Source organism: Lutjanus erythropterus, chromosome 23 (genome assembly GCF_056507025.1).
Source record: "Lutjanus erythropterus isolate fLutEry1 chromosome 23, fLutEry1.hap2, whole genome shotgun sequence".
Taxonomy (NCBI): Eukaryota; Metazoa; Chordata; class Actinopteri; order Lutjaniformes; family Lutjanidae; genus Lutjanus; species Lutjanus erythropterus.
In genome coordinates, this window is record NC_139339.1 from 20,145,300 (window position 1) to 20,152,041 (window position 6,742).

Here is a 6,742-nt window from a genome sequence, read left to right on the forward strand (position 1 = left end):
TGATTGTGGTAATGTACTGGATTGACTGGACAGAATGGGACGGGTGGAATTGACGCTGTGGGTTGATGCATCAGGGGAATCTTCTGCACGGTGTGTCCATTTAAACGTGTGTGCGTGTTGCGCTCTCAGACACGCTTTGTTCGATTCCGTCTCAGGAAAGTCTCCAGCTTCTTGAGACCCATCATCTCCAGTAGGTCACAAGAGACTCAATTGGTAAATCACCTCATGCACACACACACAAACAAATACACATAAACATATTCTTATCTCCTGCTTCATCAATCTGTCAGCTTAGATAATGCAATCAATCGATTCTTCAAACGATTATTAAACCACAGTCCTTCCTCTAATCCATCATCTTATCTGCAGGGCTGCTTTTACACAATGACCTCACTGTCTGTACAGTAATAAAATAAATGCACCTAATACTGGCAGCTCTCTAGTATTGTTGAAGAAATCTGAGGCACTCAAGAGGATAGCAATTTAAAAAGCTTTTATTAACTCATAGCTGTTTTGGAGGGCCTTAATGGCTAAAACACGCAGGCATGTGTTTAACTGCTATTAAACAGCCATGAGTTAATAAAGGCTTTTTAAATCGCTGCTCTCTTGAGTGCCTCAGAGTTCTTTAATAATTATAAAATTTGGATTCTCAAACTGAGGAGCACCACAGGGAAACTTTTTTTAACACCGTAGAAGCACTCCAAGCAGATTGTTTTGTCTTCAGCCTCTGTTTGTTTGGACAGATGCTATGGAACATGAGGTCAAAGAGTGTACCCAGACAAGACTGAGAAAACCCTAAAATCAACCACAAAAAAAGATAATCCAGTGTATACACAGCAACAATGGCGGTGTGTTTGGATGATGTTTCTATTGTTAAATCATGACTGAGAAAATATTTTCACACATGCAGGCAAAAGTGACACCAAACTTTCCATATGCACTTGGGAAGTAATAGATTGTTTGCACCAGCATCGTGGTTTGGTCAGTAACCTGGATGCGCAGCCATTATGGAGATACCAGGATGTAAACAACAGAATGGCTTACACACTGAATACTCCGTTCATGCCAACTTTAGGACATCTAAAAGGTTCAGGAAAATGTGTTGAAGCTGCTAAAACACACAAAGAAGGACTTGGTCAGCAGCAAAATTAATGATGTCTTGACAAACTAAGATTAAAAGGTGGTGCAGATCTGTACGAGCTGGCTGCCTCATCTTGGAATGACAACCTGATAATTTTGCCTTCTATTTCCTTACCCCACATGGTGAACTACCTGGTTTGTTGGTCAAGTCCACACACAGCTGAAGATCTTAAATGTTACAAAGGTCTGATGGTGTGTGGATGGTGTACGGGCGCCACTGCGCAGACTCTGGTTCCAAATGATGTCACCAGCGCAAGATGGCAGCGCTCATAACCAAGTTGGACATGCAGTGAGAGGAAGTGGAGACGTGTCAGCCATCATTTATTTATGTCAATGATTTGAAGGCAACAAATATCAGGAACAGTTGTGAGGTTGGATGTGCTGTTTACCTTCAGTATCTTAAACATGGCTGACTGAATTGCTGATTGATGACATGCTGTGAAAAGACAATTTTCCTAAAACAATGAACTATTTTCTGAATGGTACGCGATCATGTTTTACATTGTCTTCTTCTACTCCAAGAAACCCTTAAATGCACAATATGTAAATTCTGCTGCTAGGGGTCTCCCTCATATTAAAACAATAACAGAAGGTTTCATTTGATGATGTCTCAAAGTAGCATGGGATCATGGGAGTTGCTGTCTTCACTTTTGAACAACCACCAGAACATCCACCCTCTGACGTGACTCAGGAATAAATCATGTCTGTGGGCAAGGTATTATTAAATGTGTAGTCATGTTACCCTGAGTCATGTTACCCGACGTCCCTCATCACTCTCTGATGTAACTGACATGTCCCATGATTCCATGGAAGTGATGACTAGTGGCTCACTAGCAGGAAATGCACAGTTACCTTGAATAAATTTGGGATAATATAAGGACACAACTCAACAAAATATATCTTGTGTTTTTAGACGTTTTAATGCGTAAATGTTACATATTATAGCTTTAAGATACTACTTTGCACCTTATATTTACAAGCATATACCAAACACATGTCTTTGGAAAAAACCTTAATGTTAAAAGAGCTAAGATATATTGAAATGTTGTAGTATATTCACAGCAAGAGGTATGTGAATTTTTAACTTCATAAAATCATAAAGATGAAACAGGATATCATTAAACTGCAGGCAGCACACAAATGTTGTTTAACTTTGTAAACCAATAAAAAATCTCTTCCACCTACGCAGAGCAACAAACCTGACAGCAGAATTTCATTTGGGCCATCAGGGTGAATACAGTGCATTTCAATTAGAGAACTGGATGCTCTCCTCTGTTGCAACCCTGTTTCTGATCTGGGCTGATAAACTGGGTTTATTTTCGCACTAAGGTCTTCCCTAGCGCAGCTTGAAGTTTATTTGCACAACATTAGCACTTAAGTAGAATGCTAAAAGATGTGATAGTAAAAAGAGAGAGAAAGCACATGCAATCAATATTACGCCACAGAGATAAAAAATGCCTAAGAGGCTTATATCAACTTCTCACCTCAACACAAACAAATCAAAATGAAATGCTTTATCACCACTATCACAGACAACCTAAATCCACATGACAATCAAAAACAAGAGAATATCAACAGCATCTATAAAACAACTAAAGTAATTCTAATTATATGGATGTCATCAAAAAGGAAAAAAGACCAGTGATAATTGCCATAATTTCAGCCAAGTATGAAAAAACACACTTGTATGCAGCAGGGCAAAGACTGTAACAAATTCAACTGTTTGATGGTGTGAGATCTTAATAAACTAGAATAAGAAACTTGAGCAGAGAAAATTAATATTCCTGCTTGAAAAACAATGTGACATTTATAATGAGTCACAATCATCTTTTGAGCTGATAATAAGAGGCTGCTCTCAGACACATTATTGTCTCTTTGAGGACAAACAAAAACATTCAAAGCTGCATTTTAACACAGCAAAATATTAGGATGTAACAATATGGTGGCCTGTGTTTAGCACTTTAAAATGACTGCACATCTCTCCGGTCACCAGATCAAAACTGGACGCCGGGGTAAGAGGAGCAGGTTAAAGCTGCAGTGGGCACAAAGCCTAGAAAAACACTTGACTGTTGAGTCTCATCTCCAGGATGTGATGATACCAGCGTTTTGGCTAGAAGGCTCTCCGTCCTAAGCCCCTCCTGTCATGCGTGCACGCAACAGTTTGCTGAAGCAATCGCAGCAAGTGAGCACCGGCCGGCAGGCACCAGCTCTGTGTGTGTGTGTGCACTCACCAGAAAAGCCGTTTTTTTTCTGCCATGCCCCTCGTGTCTCTTTTCTTTCCCCCCTCCTCTATACATTTACAAAGTCACTTTGAATTGAATCAGCAGTCAAAATGGACAGAGAGACTAATTAGAGTACAATAAACATCGGCTCCTCTGCGGGTCACTACTATAGACGGATTGAGCTCAAATGAAGATAAGTCAGCAGCACGGCAAAATCTGCATGATTCCAGTATTTCTTTAGCCAAAAGACTCGGTCTGTCCCCAGGTCTCTCCAGCAGAGCTCCCCAGCTCAAAGCGGCGGTCTGCCAGCTCTGTGCCTCAGCTCCACCCCAGGCCTCTCCACACAACACTTGGCACAAGGCCCGCGATAGACACGACTCATGGTAAAGTCAAAAGTAACTCGGTGAGCTGACATTACTCCTGGGCTGAGCATGTTGCTCATTAGCTTAACTCCCTCTATTTCTTATTAACTTCTTTTTTTTTTTAGTTGTTTTGTAGTTTAGGCAGTAGTTGGCAATTCTGGAATAGCAACTACAGGAGCTTCTACCTTTGATTCAGACTTTCCACCAAGAAGACAAACTTAAGCCCGGTCTCTGAGATGACCTGTGATTGGTCAGATTCTCCCATCAGGGCCAGATTTCCCAAAGACATCTGCTGAATCTGATGGGCTTGTTTCTTCTACATGGACTTCTTTGTGTTGTTTCAAACACAGATTGACAGAAAACATCCTGAAATCAAATTTATATTCTAAGTAAATGTTTACGAAAACATTGATCTTCCTTTGTTAATTCAGCCATATTAACTGTAAACTTTACTGCATCTCTAGCAGAGACTGAAAAAACAGTACTATGCTTAAAACACAAACGAGCTGAAGAGCGAGTCCACTGTGTTAGTTTGTTTATCTTATATCTTATATTATCTGATCTATCTTTTTTGTCATATTTGTTGAAGCTGTCTGTATACCCTTAAAGTTGTACATTAAATGGATATGATAAAATCTGGTTCCTCTGGCTCCTGCATGGCGTTTGCAAGAATCCAAAGGTCATCAGCAGCACTAGGAGGAGGCAGAGGAACCTGATCTTTTCACTTATTATCTTTGACAGTTTCAGCAAATATGAAAAAAAGTTATTTATATAGAAGTTACCAACTGGAGCTTTAAGAGACATTTATTTAAATTAAAATCTATGATGCATTTACTTTAAATCATTTTCCACCTCTTTATTATTTATCATTGATTTGAACGTGTCAGTGTAAGGTATAATCATAAGAAAAATGCAATAATTTTGCATTGGATTTTGATTGAGTCATTACATTTAGTCCACAGATTTTCCATGAAAATGTCAGCCCAGCTTTGATGTATGCTCTACATGTTACATGTAGGGGGAGACAATTAATGTAATCCATGCTTATAGAGTCGATAATAATTAGGATATTACCCACAAGATAAATGGAACTGCACTGTATTGATATTCAAATGTCCAGCTGATAATGTCAACAAGTCTGGAGAGATGAGCAAGAAGGAGCAGTCGGACAACTTGATTGAGTGAGTGGGAGAAAAAGAGATACACAAAAACGAGAGACAGTGATGTAGGTTACCTGAAGCTCCAGTGAAGAAATGTTTTTGGTATTGAGGCTTATTGGTTGATTAATTCTGCCCTTTTGCTCATGATGTAGTAGAAGAAAAAGTTCTAAAAACTAGTAAAAGTCTTTGGAAATTTCGTTTCTCTGAGCTCATGAAAATGCTCACTTATTGTGTGCTCCTTCATGTAATAATACTGAAAAACATATGACAAGATAATTACACAAAACACTACCACATGGTAAATAACAACACATAATTTTGAATTTTGGATTTTTAACTTAAGTTAAAAGCGCTTCACTGAATCTGACACTGTAAAGGTGAGGAGAAAAACTTCTCTAATAAAGTTTTGTTTAGGACTGATATGTCAGACATGGGTAAAACAAGCCAAGCAAGAATGTGGTATCTTTACAGGCAAGGGTAGACTTGAGTTCAAAATAATTTTGAAAAATACCGTGATTACTGAAATGATGTGATTTTCTATCATTTTGTTGAAGTTCAGGTTCGCAAAAAAACCTTCAGTAATTTTGTTTAGACAAAATGGCTTGGATTGAGCTTCAGCATCACCGTAACAAGATGTATTTCCATTTTCCTGAACACACTTTTGAGGTACTGTACAGGATGTATGTGTAGGCTGCTTGTGTAATTGCCTCCATATAACCCGTCATCATGTGTTATTGTGTGACATGCTGTACTCCTGAGGTTGAAGAGGTAGTGTATCTTGGCTGACGTGGGAAGAAAACAAGCTGAAACAGCATAATACACCTCTAAGGTGGCCTGAGTCAGAATCTCTCCGATGTGCTTCACCTCCTCCTTAAAGGTCCAGTGTGTAAGATTTATGACAGAATATGTCAGAAACTAAATACAATACTCATAGGTATATTTTCATTACTGTACTGTATAATTACCTGAAAATAAGACTTGTTGAGTTTTTGTTACCTTACTTGTTTGAAATGCTCGGTACCATGGATAAATGCTATCAGCGGAAACAGAGAGCAAGGCTAGCGAGTTGACAGAAACAATGGCGTTTTTTTCTGGTTTCCTCAATATTTTGGGGTTGGTGTCTCGTCCTTCTAAAGCTTTTTGTAGCATAGCATTTGCTAAACTGAGGTGATTGTTTGCTTTGGAATCATAATTTTGATTCTTATTTTGATGCACAATCCACAGCAAAACCCAATGTTTGGTATCAAATAACTAATTAAAACCAAACTGATCAGAAAAATTGTCACCTGAACATGCATCAGTGTGATAAGATCTCCCCTAAATGACAGAAACCATCCTTGTGAAAAACATATATAACTGTAGTTACTTTGATGTTTTAGCTTGGGCCTTGGCCCATCTGCTAAAATGGAGGGGGTGGGGTTTGTGACCTATACTGCAGCCAGCCGCTAGGGGGCAATCGTAATGTTTTGCCTTACCTTGTGGGGAGCTGTCATGTTGGCTGTTTTTGCGCAACAGTTAGTTCTGACCAAGTAATCTGACTGGACAATAGGCATTCCTTGAGTGCTGATATTGAGTATAACAGCACTGATACTTTTAACTACATGTATGTAATAATACATAAAGTATTATTATTTAGCCTATTCCTGTCACCTGCTTACTTTGACAATAGATGATAAGAGAAATTGAAATTGCAGACTGAATTACAGGAAAATGATAAAAGTAAATAAAAAACAGAAAAAGTGAGCGATCTGAGCTTACTGATCTAACCTGGTGATCACCCAGTCTATTTATTTGGCCAAAATCAGCTGGCAGTTAACTTAATACCTTACATGACTGCAGTGTGTAGATGTTAACTAAC